This window comes from Hydractinia symbiolongicarpus, chromosome 3 (genome assembly GCF_029227915.1).
Source record: "Hydractinia symbiolongicarpus strain clone_291-10 chromosome 3, HSymV2.1, whole genome shotgun sequence".
Lineage (NCBI taxonomy): Eukaryota > Metazoa > Cnidaria > Hydrozoa > Anthoathecata > Hydractiniidae > Hydractinia > Hydractinia symbiolongicarpus.
Window position 1 is genome coordinate 8,632,179 of NC_079877.1, and position 12,890 is coordinate 8,645,068.

The following is a 12,890-nucleotide window of genomic DNA, read 5'->3' on the forward strand; positions in this document are numbered from 1 at the left end:
AATAACGTAACATTTGCGGAGTGGCAAAGGCGAAGCAAACTTGATGGGGAACTAGCTCAGATGGTAGAGCGCTCGCTTAGCATGCGAGAGGTACCGGGATCGATGCCCGGGTTCTCCAATGCCTTTTCCATAGGCGTAAAATAAATGAAATTTGCGCAGAGCAATTTGCAGCAGCGTTCGTGTCATGTCGGGATGGCCGAGCGGTCTAAGGCGCCAGACTCAAGACAAAATGTTCTTCCACTCATCGCGTGGAGAATTCTGGTCCTCGAATGAGGGCGTGGGTTCGAATCCCACTTCCGACAACTTTTCCCTGCCACACAAAATTTTAGGCCTAAAATGCAAGTCCACCGAGCCGGATTTGAACCAGCGACCTAAGGATGCCTGAGTGGTATAAGTTCGTCTACAGTCCTCCGCTCTACCAACTGAGCTATCGGTGGATGTAGCATCGTACAGTTCTTGTGCAGGACTATGCAGGTCATGTCACGTTTGTAGTATGACGTGGTTTTTAAAATGATGCGATAGCTCGCACGTAGCAGAGGGTGGTTTCGATCCACCGACCTCTGGGTTATGGGCCCAGCACGCTTCCTCTGCGCCACTCTGCTGAAGGTAGGTAAGCTGAAATGTGTCTGATGTAAGGTGTAGTTTAGTATTGGGAACAGCACTCGAACTATGACCTTTTTACCATTTCCAGGGGGATTAGCTCACATGGTAGAGCGCTCGCTTTGCATGCGAGAGGTACCGGGATCGATGCCCGGATCCTCCAAGACGATGTTTTTAATTTATTTATTTTTATACTAATTTCAGTAGTTGCCAATGGTCATAAGAGGATTTATGATGCTCCTAAGATTACCTGGTATTAATAATAATAATAATAATACTAAACCGCGCTGCATATGTCTAGAGCATTTCTTGCTGTTTAATTTCGCATTGACAGTATACACAGTTTCAGCTTTTAACATGATCGACCGTGTGGCATTCGGGCATTGACGCCATCGCGAACATATTATTTAAATATGAACTCGTCCTCGGTAGTATAGTGGTAAGTATCCCCGCCTGTCACGCGGGAGACCGGGGTTCGATTCCCCGCCGGGGAGGTTCTTTTTATCTTGTCAATGTTTCGTTTCACGTCAGTAGCGTTCGCGGGACTGTCCGGGAATACAGATTTACGCCCGGTTAGCTCAGTCGGTAGAGCATCAGACTTTTAATCTGAGGGTCGCGGGTTCGAGTCCCTCATCGGGCGTAACAATTATTTGGTACGATGGTGAACTAACTTTCACCACAATGTCTTGTCGAAAGAGGATGAATAACGTAACATTTGCGGAGTGGCAAAGGCGAAGCAAACTTGATGGGGAACTAGCTCAGATGGTAGAGCGCTCGCTTAGCATGCGAGAGGTACCGGGATCGATGCCCGGGTTCTCCAATGCCTTTTCCATAGGCGTAAAATAAATGAAATTTGCGCAGAGCAATTTGCAGCAGCGTTCGTGTCATGTCGGGATGGCCGAGCGGTCTAAGGCGCCAGACTCAAGACAAAATGTTCTTCCACTCATCGCGTGAAGAATTCTGGTCCTCGAATGAGGGCGTGGGTTCGAATCCCACTTCCGACAACTTTTCCCTGCCACACAAAATTTTAGGCCTAAAATGCAAGTCCACCGAGCCGGATTTGAACCAGCGACCTAAGGATGCCTGAGTGGTATAAGTTCGTCTACAGTCCTCCGCTCTACCAACTGAGCTATCGGTGGATGTAGCATCGTACAGTTCTTGTGCAGGACTATGCAGGTCATGTCACGTTTGTAGTATGACGTGGTTTTTAAAATGATGCGATAGCTCGCACGTAGCAGAGGGTGGTTTCGATCCACCGACCTCTGGGTTATGGGCCCAGCACGCTTCCTCTGCGCCACTCTGCTGAAGGTAGGCAAGCTGAAATGTGTCTGATGTAAGGTGTAGTTTAGTATTGCGAACAGCACTCGAACTATGACCTTTTTACCATTTCCAGGGGGATTAGCTCACATGGTAGAGCGCTCGCTTTGCATGCGAGAGGTACCGGGATCGATGCCCGGATCCTCCAAGACGATGTTTTTAATTTATTTATTTTTATACTAATTTCAGTAGTTGCCAATGGTCATAAGAGGATTTATGATGCTCCTAAGATTACCTGGTATTAATAATAATAATAATAATACTAAACCGCGCTGCATATGTCTAGAGCATTTCTTGCTGTTTAATTTCGCATTGACAGTATACACAGTTTCAGCTTTTAACATGATCGACCGTGTGGCATTCGGGCATTGACGCCATCGCGAACATATTATTTAAATATGAACTCGTCCTCGGTAGTATAGTGGTAAGTATCCCCGCCTGTCACGCGGGAGACCGGGGTTCGATTCCCCGCCGGGGAGGTTTTTTTTATCTTGTCAATGTTTCGTTTCACGTCAGTAGTGTTCGCGGGACTGTCCGGGAATACAGATTTACGCCCGGTTAGCTCAGTCGGTAGAGCATCAGACTTTTAATCTGAGGGTCGCGGGTTCGAGTCCCTCATCGGGCGTAACAATTATTTGGTACGATGGTGAACTAACTTTCACCACAATGTCTTGTCGAAAGAGGATGAATAACGTAACATTTGCGGAGTGGCAAAGGCGAAGCAAACTTGATGGGGAACTAGCTCAGATGGTAGAGCGCTCGCTTAGCATGCGAGAGGTACCGGGATCGATGCCCGGGTTCTCGAATGCCTTTTCCATAGGCGTAAAATAAATGAAATTTGCGCAGAGCAATTTGCAGCAGCGTTCGTGTCATGTCGGGATGGCCGAGCGGTCTAAGGCGCCAGACTCAAGACAAAATGTTCTTCCACTCATCGCGTGGAGAATTCTGGTCCTCGAATGAGGGCGTGGGTTCGAATCCCACTTCCGACAACTTTTCCCTGCCACACAAAATTTTAGGCCTAAAATGCAAGTCCACCGAGCCGGATTTGAACCAGCGACCTAAGGATGCCTGAGTGGTATAAGTTCGTCTACAGTCCTCCGCTCTACCAACTGAGCTATCGGTGGATGTAGCATCGTACAGTTCTTGTGCAGGACTATGCAGGTCATGTCACGTTTGTAGTATGACGTGGTTTTTAAAATGATGCGATAGCTCGCACGTAGCAGAGGGTGGTTTCGATCCACCGACCTCTGGGTTATGGGCCCAGCACGCTTCCTCTGCGCCACTCTGCTGAAGGTAGGTAAGCTGAAATGTGTCTGATGTAAGGTGTAGTTTAGTATTGCGAACAGCACTCGAACTATGACCTTTTTACCATTTCCAGGGGGATTAGCTCACATGGTAGAGCGCTCGCTTTGCATGCGAGAGGTACCGGGATCGATGCCCGGATCCTCCAAGACGATGTTTTTAATTTATTTATTTTTATACTAATTTCAGTAGTTGCCAATGGTCATAAGAGGATTTATGATGCTCCTAAGATTACCTGGTATTAATAATAATAATAATAATACTAAACCGCGCTGCATATGTCTAGAGCATTTCTTGCTGTTTAATTTCGCATTGACAGTATACACAGTTTCAGCTTTTAACATGATCGACCGTGTGGCATTCGGGCATTGACGCCATCGCGAACATATTATTTAAATATGAACTCGTCCTCGGTAGTATAGTGGTAAGTATCCCCGCCTGTCACGCGGGAGACCGGGGTTCGATTCCCCGCCGGGGAGGTTCTTTTTATCTTGTCAATGTTTCGTTTCACGTCAGTAGCGTTCGCGGGACTGTCCGGGAATACAGATTTACGCCCGGTTAGCTCAGTCGGTAGAGCATCAGACTTTTAATCTGAGGGTCGCGGGTTCGAGTCCCTCATCGGGCGTAACAATTATTTGGTACGATGGTGAACTAACTTTCACCACAATGTCTTGTCGAAAGAGGATGAATAACGTAACATTTGCGGAGTGGCAAAGGCGAAGCAAACTTGATGGGGAACTAGCTCAGATGGTAGAGCGCTCGCTTAGCATGCGAGAGGTACCGGGATCGATGCCCGGGTTCTCTAATGCCTTTTCCATAGGCGTAAAATAAATGAAATTTGCGCAGAGCAATTTGCAGCAGCGTTCGTGTCATGTCGGGATGGCCGAGCGGTCTAAGGCGCCAGACTCAAGACAAAATGTTCTTCCACTCATCGCGTGGAGAATTCTGGTCCTCGAATGAGGGCGTGGGTTCGAATCCCACTTCCGACAACTTTTCCCTGCCACACAAAATTTTAGGCCTAAAATGCAAGTCCACCGAGCCGGATTTGAACCAGCGACCTAAGGATGCCTGAGTGGTATAAGTTCGTCTACAGTCCTCCGCTCTACCAACTGAGCTATCGGTGGATGTAGCATCGTACAGTTCTTGTGCAGGACTATGCAGGTCATGTCACGTTTGTAGTATGACGTGGTTTTTAAAATGATGCGATAGCTCGCACGTAGCAGAGGGTGGTTTCGATCCACCGACCTCTGGGTTATGGGCCCAGCACGCTTCCTCTGCGCCACTCTGCTGAAGGTAGGTAAGCTGAAATGTGTCTGATGTAAGGTGTAGTTTAGTATTGCGAACAGCACTCGAACTATGACCTTTTTACCATTTCCAGGGGGATTAGCTCACATGGTAGAGCGCTCGCTTTGCATGCGAGAGGTACCGGGATCGATGCCCGGATCCTCCAAGACGATGTTTTTAATTTATTTATTTTTATACTAATTTCAGTAGTTGCCAATGGTCATAAGAGGATTTATGATGCTCCTAAGATTACCTGGTATTAATAATAATAATAATAATACTAAACCGCGCTGCATATGTCTAGAGCATTTCTTGCTGTTTAATTTCGCATTGACAGTATACACAGTTTCAGCTTTTAACATGATCGACCGTGTGGCATTCGGGCATTGACGCCATCGCGAACATATTATTTAAATATGAACTCGTCCTCGGTAGTATAGTGGTAAGTATCCCCGCCTGTCACGCGGGAGACCGGGGTTCGATTCCCCGCCGGGGAGGTTCTTTTTATCTTGTCAATGTTTCGTTTCACGTCAGTAGCGTTCGCGGGACTGTCCGGGAATACAGATTTACGCCCGGTTAGCTCAGTCGGTAGAGCATCAGACTTTTAATCTGAGGGTTGCGGGTTCGAGTCCCTAATCGGGCGTAACAATTATTTGGTACGATGGTGAACTAACTTTCACCACAATGTCTTGTCGAAAGAGGATGAATAACGTAACATTTGCGGAGTGGCAAAGGCGAAGCAAACTTGATGGGGAACTAGCTCAGATGGTAGAGCGCTCGCTTAGCATGCGAGAGGTACCGGGATCGATGCCCGGGTTCTCCAATGCCTTTTCCATAGGCGTAAAATAAATGAAATTTGCGCAGAGCAATTTGCAGCAGCGTTCGTGTCATGTCGGGATGGCCGAGCGGTCTAAGGCGCCAGACTCAAGACAAAATGTTCTTCCACTCATCGCGTGGAGAATTCTGGTCCTCGAATGAGGGCGTGGGTTCGAATCCCACTTCCGACAACTTTTCCCTGCCACACAAAATTTTAGGCCTAAAATGCAAGTCCACCGAGCCGGATTTGAACCAGCGACCTAAGGATGCCTGAGTGGTATAAGTTCGTCTACAGTCCTCCGCTCTACCAACTGAGCTATCGGTGGATGTAGCATCGTACAGTTCTTGTGCAGGACTATGCAGGTCATGTCACGTTTGTAGTATGACGTGGTTTTTAAAATGATGCGATAGCTCGCACGTAGCAGAGGGTGGTTTCAATCCACCGACCTCTGGGTTATGGGCCCAGCACGCTTCCTCTGCGCCACTCTGCTGAAGGTAGGTAAGCTGAAATGTGTCTGATGTAAGGTGTAGTTTAGTATTGCGAACAGCACTCGAACTATGACCTTTTTACCATTTCCAGGGGGATTAGCTCACATGGTAGAGCGCTCGCTTTGCATGCGAGAGGTACCGGGATCGATGCCCGGATCCTCCAAGACGATGTTTTTAATTTATTTATTTTTATACTAATTTCAGTAGTTGCCTATGGTCATAAGAGGATTTATAATGCTCCTAAGATTACCTGGTATTAATAATAATAATAATAATACTAAACCGCGCTGCATATGTCTAGAGCATTTCTTGCTGTTTAATTTCGCATTGACAGTATACACAGTTTCAGCTTTTAACATGATCGACCGTGTGGCATTCGGGCATTGACGCCATCGCGAACATATTATTTAAATATGAACTCGTCCTCGGTAGTATAGTGGTAAGTATCCCCGCCTGTCACGCGGGAGACCGGGGTTCGATTCCCCGCCGGGGAGGTTCTTTTTATCTTGTCAATGTTTCGTTTCACGTCAGTAGCGTTCGCGGGACTGTCCGGGAATACAGATTTACGCCCGGTTAGCTCAGTCGGTAGAGCATCAGACTTTTAATCTGAGGGTCGCGGGTTCGAGTCCCTCATCGGGCGTAACAATTATTTGGTACGATGGTGAACTAACTTTCACCACAATGTCTTGTCGAAAGAGGATGAATAACGTAACATTTGCGGAGTGGCAAAGGCGAAGCAAACTTGATGGGGAACTAGCTCAGATGGTAGAGCGCTCGCTTAGCATGCGAGAGGTACCGGGATCGATGCCCGGGTTCTCCAATGCCTTTTCCATAGGCGTAAAATAAATGAAATTTGCGCAGAGCAATTTGCAGCAGCGTTCGTGTCATGTCGGGATGGCCGAGCGGTCTAAGGCGCCAGACTCAAGACAAAATGTTCTTCCACTCATCGCGTTGAGAATTCTGGTCCTCGAATGAGGGCGTGGGTTCGAATCCCACTTCCGACAACTTTTCCCTGCCACACAAAATTTTAGGCCTAAAATGCAAGTCCACCGAGCCGGATTTGAACCAGCGACCTAAGGATGCCTGAGTGGTATAAGTTCGTCTACAGTCCTCCGCTCTACCAACTGAGCTATCGGTGGATGTAGCATCGTACAGTTCTTGTGCAGGACTATGCAGGTCATGTCACGTTTGTAGTATGACGTGGTTTTTAAAATGATGCGATAGCACGCACGTAGCAGAGGGTGGTTTCGATCCACCGACCTCTGGGTTATGGGCCCAGCACGCTTCCTCTGCGCCACTCTGCTGAAGGTAGGTAAGCTGAAATGTGTCTGATGTAAGGTGTAGTTTAGTATTGCGAACAGCACTCGAACTATGACCTTTTTACCATTTCCAGGGGGATTAGCTCACATGGTAGAGCGCTCGCTTTGCATGCGAGAGGTACCGGGATCGATGCCCGGATCCTCCAAGACGATGTTTTTAATTTATTTATTTTTATACTAATTTCAGTAGTTGCCAATGGTCATAAGAGGATTTATGATGCTCCTAAGATTACCTGGTATTAATAATAATAATAATAATACTAAACCGCGCTGCATATGTCTAGAGCATTTCTTGCTGTTTAATTTCGCATTGACAGTATACACAGTTTCAGCTTTTAACATGATCGACCGTGTGGCATTCGGGCATTGACGCCATCGCGAACATATTATTTAACTATGAACTCGTCCTCGGTAGTATAGTGGTAAGTATCCCCGCCTGTCACGCGGGAGACCGGGGTTCGATTCCCCGCCGGGGAGGTTCTTTTTATCTTGTCAATGTTTCGTTTCACGTCAGTAGCGTTCGCGGGACTGTCCGGGAATACAGATTTACGCCCGGTTAGCTCAGTCGGTAGAGCATCAGACTTTTAATCTGAGGGTCGCGGGTTCGTGTCCCTCATCGTGCGTAACAATTATTTGGTACGATGGTGAACTAACTTTCACCACAATGTCTTGTCGAAAGAGGATGAATAACGTAACATTTGCGGAGTGGCAAAGGCGAAGCAAACTTGATGGGGAACTAGCTCAGATGGTAGAGCGCTCGCTTAGCATGCGAGAGGTACCGGGATCGATGCCCGGGTTCTCCAATGCCTTTTCCATAGGCGTAAAATAAATGAAATTTGCGCAGAGCAATTTGCAGCAGCGTTCGTGTCATGTCGGGATGGCCGAGCGGTCTAAGGCGCCAGACTCAAGACAAAATGTTCTTCCACTCATCGCGTGGAGAATTCTGGTCCTCGAATGAGGGCGTGGGTTCGAATCCCACTTCCGACAACTTTTCCCTGCCACACAAAATTTTAGGCCTAAAATGCAAGTCCACCGAGCCGGATTTGAACCAGCGACCTAAGGATGCCTGAGTGGTATAAGTTCGTCTACAATCCTCCGCTCTACCAACTGAGCTATCGGTGGATGTAGCATCGTACAGTTCTTGTGCAGGACTATGCAGGTCATGTCACGTTTGTAGTATGACGTGGTTTTTAAAATGATGCGATAGCTCGCACGTAGCAGAGGGTGGTTTCGATCCACCGACCTCTGGGTTATTGGCCCAGCACGCTTCCTCTGCGCCACTCTGCTGAAGGTAGGTAAGCTGAAATGTGTCTGATGTAAGGTGTAGTTTAGTATTGCGAACAGCACTCGAACTATGACCTTTTAACCATTTCCAGGGGGATTAGCTCACACGGTAGAGCGCTCGCTTTGCATGCGAGAGGTACCGGGATCGATGCCCGGATCCTCCAAGACGATGTTTTTAATTTATTTATTTTTATACTAACTTCAGTAGTTGCCAATGGTCATAAGAGGATTTATGATGCTCCTAAGATTACCTGGTATTAATAATAATAATAATAATACTAAACCGCGCTGCATATGTCTAGAGCATTTCTTGCTGTTTAATTTCGCATTGACAGTATACACAGTTTCAGCTTTTAACCTGATCGACCGTGTGGCATTCGGGCATTGACGCCATCGCGAACATATTATTTAGATATGAACTCGTCCTCGGTAGTATAGTGGTAAGTATCCCCGCCTGTCACGCGGGAGACCGGGGTTCGATTCCCCGCCGGGGAGGTTCTTTTTATCTTGTCAATGTTTCGTTTCACGTCAGTAGCGTTCGCGGGACTGTCCGGGAATACAGGTTTACGCCCGGTTAGCTCAGTCGGTAGAGCATCAGACTTTTAATCTGAGGGTCGCGGGTTCGAGTCCCTCATCGGGCGTAACAATTATTTGGTACGATGGTGAACTAACTTTCACCACAATGTCTTGTCGAAAGAGGATGAATAACGTAACATTTGCGGAGTGGCAAAGGCGAAGCAAACTTGATGGGGAACTAGCTCAGATGGTAGAGCGCTCGCTTAGCATGCGAGAGGTACCGGGATCGATGCCCGGGTTCTCCAATGCCTTTTCCATAGGCGTAAAATAAATGAAATTTGCGCAGAGCAATTTGCAGCAGCGTTCGTGTCATGTCGGGATGGCCGAGCGGTCTAAGGCGCCAGACTCAAGACAAAATGTTCTTCCACTCATCGCGTGGAGAATTCTGGTCCTCGAATGAGGGCGTGGGTTCGAATCCCACTTCCGACAACTTTTCCCTGCCACACAAAATTTTAGGCCTAAAATGCAAGTCCACCGAGCCGGATTTGAACCAGCGACCTAAGGATGCCTGAGTGGTATAAGTTCGTCTACAGTCCTCCGCTCTACCAATTGAGCTATCGGTGGATGTAGCATCGTACAGTTCTTGTGCAGGACTATGCAGGTCATGTCACGTTTGTAGTATGACGTGATTTTTAAAATGATGCGATAGCTCGCACGTAGCAGAGGGTGGTTTCGATCCACCGACCTCTGGGTTATGGGCCCAGCACGCTTCCTCTGCGCCACTCTGCTGAAGGTAGGTAAGCTGAAATGTTACTGATGTAAGGTGTAGTTTAGTATTGCGAACAGCACTCGAACTATGACCTTTTTACCATTTCCAGGGGGATTAGCTCACATGGTAGAGCGCTCGCTTTGCATGCGAGAGGTACCGGGATCGATGCCCGGATCCTCCAAGACGATGTTTTTAATTTATTTATTTTTATACTAATTTCAGTAGTTGCCAATGGTCATAAGAGGATTTATGATGCTCCTAAGATTACCTGGTATTAATAATAATAATAATAATACTAAACCGCGCTGCATATGTCTAGAGCATTTCTTGCTGTTTAATTTCGCATTGACAGTATACACAGTTTCAGCTTTTAACATGATCGACCGTGTGGCATTCGGGCATTGACGCCATCGCGAACATATTATTTAAATATGAACTCGTCCTCGGTAGTATAGTGGTAAGTATCCCCGCCTGTCACGCGGGAGACCGGGGTTCGATTCCCCGCCGGGGAGGTTCTTTTTATCTTGTCAATGTTTCGTTTCACGTCAGTAGCGTTCGCGGGACTGTCCGGGAATACAGATTTACGCCCGGTTAGCTCAGTCGGTAGAGCATCAGACTTTTAATCTGAGGGTCGCGGGTTCGAGTCCCTCATCGGGCGTAACAATTATTTGGTACGATGGTGAACTAACTTTCACCACAATGTCTTGTCGAAAGAGGATGAATAACGTAACATTTGCGGAGTGGCAAAGGCGAAGCAAACTTGATGGGGAACTAGCTCAGATGGTAGAGCGCTCGCTTAGCATGCGAGAGGTACCGGGATCGATGCCCGGGTTCTCCAATGCCTTTTCCATAGGCGTAAAATAAATGAAATTTGCGCAGAGCAATTTGCAGCAGCGTTCGTGTCATGTCGGGATGGCCGAGCGGTCTAAGGCGCCAGACTCAAGACAAAATGTTCTTCCACTCATCGCGTGGAGAATTCTGGTCCTCGAATGAGGGCGTGGGTTCGTATCCCACTTCCGACAACTTTTCCCTGCCACACAAAATTTTAGGCCTAAAATGCAAGTCCACCGAGCCGGATTTGAACCAGCGACCTAAGGATGCCTGAGTGGTATAGGTTCGTCTACAGTCCTCCGCTCTACCAACTGAGCTATCGGTGGATGTAGCATCGTACAGTTCTTGTGCAGGACTATGCAGGTCATGTCACGTTTGTAGTATGACGTGGTTTTTAAAATGATGCGATAGCTCGCACGTAGCAGAGGGTGGTTTCGATCCACCGACCTCTGGGTTATGGGCCCAGCACGCTTCCTCTGCGCCACTCTGCTGAAGGTAGCTAAGCTGAAATGTGTCTGATGTAAGGTGTAGTTTAGTATTGCGAACAGCACTCGAACTATGACCTTTTTACCATTTCCAGGGGGATTAGCTCACATGGTAGAGCGCTCGCTTTGCATGCGAGAGGTACCGGGATCGATGCCCGGATCCTCCAAGACGATGTTTTTAATGTATTTATTTTTATACTAATTTCAGTAGTTGCCAATGGTCATAAGAGGATTTATGATGCTCCTAAGATTACCTGGTATTAATAATAATAATAATAATAATAATACTAAACCGCGCTGCATATGTCTAGAGCATTTCTTGCTGTTTAATTTCGCATTGACAGTATACACAGTTTCAGCTTTTAACATGATCGACCGTGTGGCATTCGGGCATTGACGCCATCGCAAACATATTATTTAAATATGAACTCGTCCTCGGTAGTATAGTGGTAAGTATCCCCGCCTGTCACGCGGGAGACCGGGGTTCGATTCCCCGCCGGGGAGGTTCTTTTTATCTTGTCAATGTTTCGTTCCACGTCAGTAGCGTTCGCGGGACTGTCCGGGAATACAGATTTACGCCCGGTTAGCTCAGTCGGTAGAGCATCAGACTTTTAATCTGAGGGTCGCGGGTTCGAGTCCCTCATCGGGCGTAACAATTATTTGGTACGATGGTGAACTAACTTTCACCACAATGTCTTGTCGAAAGAGGATGAATAACGTAACATTTGCGGAGTGGCAAAGGCGAAGCAAACTTGATGGGGAACTAGCTCAGATGGTAGAGCGCTCGCTTAGCATGCGAGAGGTACCGGGATCGATGCCCGGGTTCTCCAATGCCTTTTCCATAGGCGTAAAATAAATGAAATTTGCGCAGAGCAATTTGCAGCAGCGTTCGCGTCATGTCGGGATGGCCGAGCGGTCTAAGGCGCCAGACTCAAGACAAAATGTTCTTCCACTCATCGCGTGGAGAATTCTGGTCCTCGAATGAGGGCGTGGGTTCGAATCCCACTTCCGACAACTTTTCCCTGCCACACAAAATTTTAGGCCTAAAATGCAAGTCCACCGAGCCGGATTTGAACCAGCGACCTAAGGATGCCTGAGTGGTATAAGTTCGTCTACAGTCCTCCGCTCTACCAACTGAGCTATCGGTGGTTGTAGCATCGTACAGTTCTTGTGCAGGACTATGCAGGTCATGTCATGTTTGTAGTATGACGTGGTTTTTAAAATGATGCGATAGCTCGCACGTAGCAGAGGGTGGTTTCGATCCACCGACCTCTGGGTTATGGGTCCAGCACGCTTCCTCTGCGCCACTCTGCTGAAGGTAGGTAAGCTGAAATGTGTCTGATGTAAGGTGTAGTTTAGTATTGCGAACAGCACTCGAACTATGACCTTTTTACCATTTCCAGGGGGATTAGCTCACATGGTAGAGCGCTCGCTTTGCATGCGAGAGGTACCGGGATCGATGCCCGGATCCTCCAAGACGATGTTTTTAATGTATTTATTTTTATACTAATTTCAGTAGTTGCCAATGGTCATAAGAGGATTTATGATGCTCCTAAGATTACCTGGTATTAATAATAATAATAATAATACTAAACCGCGCTGCATATGTCTAGAGCATTTCTTGCTGTTTAATTTCGCATTGACAGTATACACAGTTTCAGCTTTTAACATGATCGACCGTGTGGCATTCGGGCATTGACGCCATCGCGAACATATTATTTAAATATGAACTCGTCCTCGGTAGTATAGTGGTAAGTATCCCCGCCTGTCACGCGGGAGACCGGGGTTCGATTCCCCGCCGGGGAGGTTCTTTTTATCTTGTCAATGTTTCGTTTCACGTCAGTAGCGTTCGCGGGACTGTCCGGGAATACAGATTTA

General features: G+C 47.4%; 55 non-coding genes across 55 annotated transcripts; 45 read left to right on the top strand and 10 right to left on the bottom strand.

Moving 5' to 3' along the window:
- The first annotated feature begins 45 nt into the window (after positions 1-45).
- On the top strand, positions 46-118 carry Trnaa-agc (transfer RNA alanine (anticodon AGC)). Its single transcript has one exon. It is a non-coding gene; the product is annotated as a tRNA-Ala (tRNA).
- A 68-nt stretch (positions 119-186) lies between these two features.
- Trnal-caa (transfer RNA leucine (anticodon CAA)) lies at positions 187-302 on the top strand. The gene is made up of 2 exons: positions 187-224; positions 257-302. It is a non-coding gene; the product is annotated as a tRNA-Leu (tRNA).
- Positions 303-343: 41 nt separating this feature from the next.
- Positions 344-437, bottom strand: Trnay-gua (transfer RNA tyrosine (anticodon GUA)). Its single transcript has 2 exons — positions 401-437; positions 344-379 (listed from the first exon to the last, which is right to left on the bottom strand). It is a non-coding gene; the product is annotated as a tRNA-Tyr (tRNA).
- Positions 438-690: 253 nt separating this feature from the next.
- On the top strand, positions 691-763 carry Trnaa-ugc (transfer RNA alanine (anticodon UGC)). Its single transcript has one exon. It is a non-coding gene; the product is annotated as a tRNA-Ala (tRNA).
- Positions 764-1,022: 259 nt separating this feature from the next.
- On the top strand, positions 1,023-1,094 carry Trnad-guc (transfer RNA aspartic acid (anticodon GUC)). The gene has a single exon. It is a non-coding gene; the product is annotated as a tRNA-Asp (tRNA).
- Positions 1,095-1,167: 73 nt separating this feature from the next.
- Trnak-uuu (transfer RNA lysine (anticodon UUU)) lies at positions 1,168-1,240 on the top strand. The gene has a single exon. It is a non-coding gene; the product is annotated as a tRNA-Lys (tRNA).
- Positions 1,241-1,347: 107 nt separating this feature from the next.
- Positions 1,348-1,420, top strand: Trnaa-agc (transfer RNA alanine (anticodon AGC)). Its single transcript has one exon. It is a non-coding gene; the product is annotated as a tRNA-Ala (tRNA).
- A 68-nt stretch (positions 1,421-1,488) lies between these two features.
- On the top strand, positions 1,489-1,604 carry Trnal-caa (transfer RNA leucine (anticodon CAA)). Its single transcript has 2 exons — positions 1,489-1,526; positions 1,559-1,604. It is a non-coding gene; the product is annotated as a tRNA-Leu (tRNA).
- A 41-nt stretch (positions 1,605-1,645) lies between these two features.
- Trnay-gua (transfer RNA tyrosine (anticodon GUA)) lies at positions 1,646-1,739 on the bottom strand. Its single transcript has 2 exons — positions 1,703-1,739; positions 1,646-1,681 (listed from the first exon to the last, which is right to left on the bottom strand). It is a non-coding gene; the product is annotated as a tRNA-Tyr (tRNA).
- Positions 1,740-1,992: 253 nt separating this feature from the next.
- Positions 1,993-2,065, top strand: Trnaa-ugc (transfer RNA alanine (anticodon UGC)). Its single transcript has one exon. It is a non-coding gene; the product is annotated as a tRNA-Ala (tRNA).
- A 259-nt stretch (positions 2,066-2,324) lies between these two features.
- On the top strand, positions 2,325-2,396 carry Trnad-guc (transfer RNA aspartic acid (anticodon GUC)). The gene has a single exon. It is a non-coding gene; the product is annotated as a tRNA-Asp (tRNA).
- A 73-nt stretch (positions 2,397-2,469) lies between these two features.
- Positions 2,470-2,542, top strand: Trnak-uuu (transfer RNA lysine (anticodon UUU)). The gene has a single exon. It is a non-coding gene; the product is annotated as a tRNA-Lys (tRNA).
- A 248-nt stretch (positions 2,543-2,790) lies between these two features.
- Positions 2,791-2,906, top strand: Trnal-caa (transfer RNA leucine (anticodon CAA)). The gene is made up of 2 exons: positions 2,791-2,828; positions 2,861-2,906. It is a non-coding gene; the product is annotated as a tRNA-Leu (tRNA).
- Positions 2,907-2,947: 41 nt separating this feature from the next.
- Trnay-gua (transfer RNA tyrosine (anticodon GUA)) lies at positions 2,948-3,041 on the bottom strand. Its single transcript has 2 exons — positions 3,005-3,041; positions 2,948-2,983 (listed from the first exon to the last, which is right to left on the bottom strand). It is a non-coding gene; the product is annotated as a tRNA-Tyr (tRNA).
- A 253-nt stretch (positions 3,042-3,294) lies between these two features.
- Positions 3,295-3,367, top strand: Trnaa-ugc (transfer RNA alanine (anticodon UGC)). Its single transcript has one exon. It is a non-coding gene; the product is annotated as a tRNA-Ala (tRNA).
- A 259-nt stretch (positions 3,368-3,626) lies between these two features.
- Positions 3,627-3,698, top strand: Trnad-guc (transfer RNA aspartic acid (anticodon GUC)). Its single transcript has one exon. It is a non-coding gene; the product is annotated as a tRNA-Asp (tRNA).
- A 73-nt stretch (positions 3,699-3,771) lies between these two features.
- On the top strand, positions 3,772-3,844 carry Trnak-uuu (transfer RNA lysine (anticodon UUU)). Its single transcript has one exon. It is a non-coding gene; the product is annotated as a tRNA-Lys (tRNA).
- Positions 3,845-3,951: 107 nt separating this feature from the next.
- On the top strand, positions 3,952-4,024 carry Trnaa-agc (transfer RNA alanine (anticodon AGC)). The gene has a single exon. It is a non-coding gene; the product is annotated as a tRNA-Ala (tRNA).
- Positions 4,025-4,092: 68 nt separating this feature from the next.
- Trnal-caa (transfer RNA leucine (anticodon CAA)) lies at positions 4,093-4,208 on the top strand. Its single transcript has 2 exons — positions 4,093-4,130; positions 4,163-4,208. It is a non-coding gene; the product is annotated as a tRNA-Leu (tRNA).
- Positions 4,209-4,249: 41 nt separating this feature from the next.
- Positions 4,250-4,343, bottom strand: Trnay-gua (transfer RNA tyrosine (anticodon GUA)). The gene is made up of 2 exons: positions 4,307-4,343; positions 4,250-4,285 (listed from the first exon to the last, which is right to left on the bottom strand). It is a non-coding gene; the product is annotated as a tRNA-Tyr (tRNA).
- A 253-nt stretch (positions 4,344-4,596) lies between these two features.
- Positions 4,597-4,669, top strand: Trnaa-ugc (transfer RNA alanine (anticodon UGC)). The gene has a single exon. It is a non-coding gene; the product is annotated as a tRNA-Ala (tRNA).
- Positions 4,670-4,928: 259 nt separating this feature from the next.
- Trnad-guc (transfer RNA aspartic acid (anticodon GUC)) lies at positions 4,929-5,000 on the top strand. The gene has a single exon. It is a non-coding gene; the product is annotated as a tRNA-Asp (tRNA).
- A 253-nt stretch (positions 5,001-5,253) lies between these two features.
- On the top strand, positions 5,254-5,326 carry Trnaa-agc (transfer RNA alanine (anticodon AGC)). Its single transcript has one exon. It is a non-coding gene; the product is annotated as a tRNA-Ala (tRNA).
- A 68-nt stretch (positions 5,327-5,394) lies between these two features.
- On the top strand, positions 5,395-5,510 carry Trnal-caa (transfer RNA leucine (anticodon CAA)). The gene is made up of 2 exons: positions 5,395-5,432; positions 5,465-5,510. It is a non-coding gene; the product is annotated as a tRNA-Leu (tRNA).
- Positions 5,511-5,551: 41 nt separating this feature from the next.
- Positions 5,552-5,645, bottom strand: Trnay-gua (transfer RNA tyrosine (anticodon GUA)). The gene is made up of 2 exons: positions 5,609-5,645; positions 5,552-5,587 (listed from the first exon to the last, which is right to left on the bottom strand). It is a non-coding gene; the product is annotated as a tRNA-Tyr (tRNA).
- Positions 5,646-5,898: 253 nt separating this feature from the next.
- Positions 5,899-5,971, top strand: Trnaa-ugc (transfer RNA alanine (anticodon UGC)). The gene has a single exon. It is a non-coding gene; the product is annotated as a tRNA-Ala (tRNA).
- A 259-nt stretch (positions 5,972-6,230) lies between these two features.
- Positions 6,231-6,302, top strand: Trnad-guc (transfer RNA aspartic acid (anticodon GUC)). Its single transcript has one exon. It is a non-coding gene; the product is annotated as a tRNA-Asp (tRNA).
- Positions 6,303-6,375: 73 nt separating this feature from the next.
- Trnak-uuu (transfer RNA lysine (anticodon UUU)) lies at positions 6,376-6,448 on the top strand. Its single transcript has one exon. It is a non-coding gene; the product is annotated as a tRNA-Lys (tRNA).
- Positions 6,449-6,555: 107 nt separating this feature from the next.
- On the top strand, positions 6,556-6,628 carry Trnaa-agc (transfer RNA alanine (anticodon AGC)). Its single transcript has one exon. It is a non-coding gene; the product is annotated as a tRNA-Ala (tRNA).
- A 68-nt stretch (positions 6,629-6,696) lies between these two features.
- On the top strand, positions 6,697-6,812 carry Trnal-caa (transfer RNA leucine (anticodon CAA)). The gene is made up of 2 exons: positions 6,697-6,734; positions 6,767-6,812. It is a non-coding gene; the product is annotated as a tRNA-Leu (tRNA).
- A 41-nt stretch (positions 6,813-6,853) lies between these two features.
- On the bottom strand, positions 6,854-6,947 carry Trnay-gua (transfer RNA tyrosine (anticodon GUA)). The gene is made up of 2 exons: positions 6,911-6,947; positions 6,854-6,889 (listed from the first exon to the last, which is right to left on the bottom strand). It is a non-coding gene; the product is annotated as a tRNA-Tyr (tRNA).
- A 253-nt stretch (positions 6,948-7,200) lies between these two features.
- On the top strand, positions 7,201-7,273 carry Trnaa-ugc (transfer RNA alanine (anticodon UGC)). The gene has a single exon. It is a non-coding gene; the product is annotated as a tRNA-Ala (tRNA).
- A 259-nt stretch (positions 7,274-7,532) lies between these two features.
- Positions 7,533-7,604, top strand: Trnad-guc (transfer RNA aspartic acid (anticodon GUC)). Its single transcript has one exon. It is a non-coding gene; the product is annotated as a tRNA-Asp (tRNA).
- A 253-nt stretch (positions 7,605-7,857) lies between these two features.
- Trnaa-agc (transfer RNA alanine (anticodon AGC)) lies at positions 7,858-7,930 on the top strand. The gene has a single exon. It is a non-coding gene; the product is annotated as a tRNA-Ala (tRNA).
- Positions 7,931-7,998: 68 nt separating this feature from the next.
- Trnal-caa (transfer RNA leucine (anticodon CAA)) lies at positions 7,999-8,114 on the top strand. The gene is made up of 2 exons: positions 7,999-8,036; positions 8,069-8,114. It is a non-coding gene; the product is annotated as a tRNA-Leu (tRNA).
- A 41-nt stretch (positions 8,115-8,155) lies between these two features.
- On the bottom strand, positions 8,156-8,249 carry Trnay-gua (transfer RNA tyrosine (anticodon GUA)). Its single transcript has 2 exons — positions 8,213-8,249; positions 8,156-8,191 (listed from the first exon to the last, which is right to left on the bottom strand). It is a non-coding gene; the product is annotated as a tRNA-Tyr (tRNA).
- A 585-nt stretch (positions 8,250-8,834) lies between these two features.
- Positions 8,835-8,906, top strand: Trnad-guc (transfer RNA aspartic acid (anticodon GUC)). The gene has a single exon. It is a non-coding gene; the product is annotated as a tRNA-Asp (tRNA).
- A 73-nt stretch (positions 8,907-8,979) lies between these two features.
- Positions 8,980-9,052, top strand: Trnak-uuu (transfer RNA lysine (anticodon UUU)). The gene has a single exon. It is a non-coding gene; the product is annotated as a tRNA-Lys (tRNA).
- A 107-nt stretch (positions 9,053-9,159) lies between these two features.
- On the top strand, positions 9,160-9,232 carry Trnaa-agc (transfer RNA alanine (anticodon AGC)). Its single transcript has one exon. It is a non-coding gene; the product is annotated as a tRNA-Ala (tRNA).
- Positions 9,233-9,300: 68 nt separating this feature from the next.
- Positions 9,301-9,416, top strand: Trnal-caa (transfer RNA leucine (anticodon CAA)). Its single transcript has 2 exons — positions 9,301-9,338; positions 9,371-9,416. It is a non-coding gene; the product is annotated as a tRNA-Leu (tRNA).
- Positions 9,417-9,457: 41 nt separating this feature from the next.
- On the bottom strand, positions 9,458-9,551 carry Trnay-gua (transfer RNA tyrosine (anticodon GUA)). The gene is made up of 2 exons: positions 9,515-9,551; positions 9,458-9,493 (listed from the first exon to the last, which is right to left on the bottom strand). It is a non-coding gene; the product is annotated as a tRNA-Tyr (tRNA).
- Positions 9,552-9,804: 253 nt separating this feature from the next.
- Trnaa-ugc (transfer RNA alanine (anticodon UGC)) lies at positions 9,805-9,877 on the top strand. The gene has a single exon. It is a non-coding gene; the product is annotated as a tRNA-Ala (tRNA).
- A 259-nt stretch (positions 9,878-10,136) lies between these two features.
- On the top strand, positions 10,137-10,208 carry Trnad-guc (transfer RNA aspartic acid (anticodon GUC)). The gene has a single exon. It is a non-coding gene; the product is annotated as a tRNA-Asp (tRNA).
- Positions 10,209-10,281: 73 nt separating this feature from the next.
- On the top strand, positions 10,282-10,354 carry Trnak-uuu (transfer RNA lysine (anticodon UUU)). The gene has a single exon. It is a non-coding gene; the product is annotated as a tRNA-Lys (tRNA).
- Positions 10,355-10,461: 107 nt separating this feature from the next.
- Positions 10,462-10,534, top strand: Trnaa-agc (transfer RNA alanine (anticodon AGC)). The gene has a single exon. It is a non-coding gene; the product is annotated as a tRNA-Ala (tRNA).
- Positions 10,535-10,602: 68 nt separating this feature from the next.
- Trnal-caa (transfer RNA leucine (anticodon CAA)) lies at positions 10,603-10,718 on the top strand. The gene is made up of 2 exons: positions 10,603-10,640; positions 10,673-10,718. It is a non-coding gene; the product is annotated as a tRNA-Leu (tRNA).
- Positions 10,719-10,759: 41 nt separating this feature from the next.
- Positions 10,760-10,853, bottom strand: Trnay-gua (transfer RNA tyrosine (anticodon GUA)). Its single transcript has 2 exons — positions 10,817-10,853; positions 10,760-10,795 (listed from the first exon to the last, which is right to left on the bottom strand). It is a non-coding gene; the product is annotated as a tRNA-Tyr (tRNA).
- A 253-nt stretch (positions 10,854-11,106) lies between these two features.
- Trnaa-ugc (transfer RNA alanine (anticodon UGC)) lies at positions 11,107-11,179 on the top strand. Its single transcript has one exon. It is a non-coding gene; the product is annotated as a tRNA-Ala (tRNA).
- Positions 11,180-11,444: 265 nt separating this feature from the next.
- Trnad-guc (transfer RNA aspartic acid (anticodon GUC)) lies at positions 11,445-11,516 on the top strand. Its single transcript has one exon. It is a non-coding gene; the product is annotated as a tRNA-Asp (tRNA).
- A 73-nt stretch (positions 11,517-11,589) lies between these two features.
- Trnak-uuu (transfer RNA lysine (anticodon UUU)) lies at positions 11,590-11,662 on the top strand. The gene has a single exon. It is a non-coding gene; the product is annotated as a tRNA-Lys (tRNA).
- Positions 11,663-11,769: 107 nt separating this feature from the next.
- Trnaa-agc (transfer RNA alanine (anticodon AGC)) lies at positions 11,770-11,842 on the top strand. Its single transcript has one exon. It is a non-coding gene; the product is annotated as a tRNA-Ala (tRNA).
- Positions 11,843-11,910: 68 nt separating this feature from the next.
- On the top strand, positions 11,911-12,026 carry Trnal-caa (transfer RNA leucine (anticodon CAA)). Its single transcript has 2 exons — positions 11,911-11,948; positions 11,981-12,026. It is a non-coding gene; the product is annotated as a tRNA-Leu (tRNA).
- Positions 12,027-12,067: 41 nt separating this feature from the next.
- Positions 12,068-12,161, bottom strand: Trnay-gua (transfer RNA tyrosine (anticodon GUA)). Its single transcript has 2 exons — positions 12,125-12,161; positions 12,068-12,103 (listed from the first exon to the last, which is right to left on the bottom strand). It is a non-coding gene; the product is annotated as a tRNA-Tyr (tRNA).
- A 253-nt stretch (positions 12,162-12,414) lies between these two features.
- On the top strand, positions 12,415-12,487 carry Trnaa-ugc (transfer RNA alanine (anticodon UGC)). The gene has a single exon. It is a non-coding gene; the product is annotated as a tRNA-Ala (tRNA).
- A 259-nt stretch (positions 12,488-12,746) lies between these two features.
- On the top strand, positions 12,747-12,818 carry Trnad-guc (transfer RNA aspartic acid (anticodon GUC)). The gene has a single exon. It is a non-coding gene; the product is annotated as a tRNA-Asp (tRNA).
- The last annotated feature ends 72 nt before the right edge of the window (positions 12,819-12,890 follow it).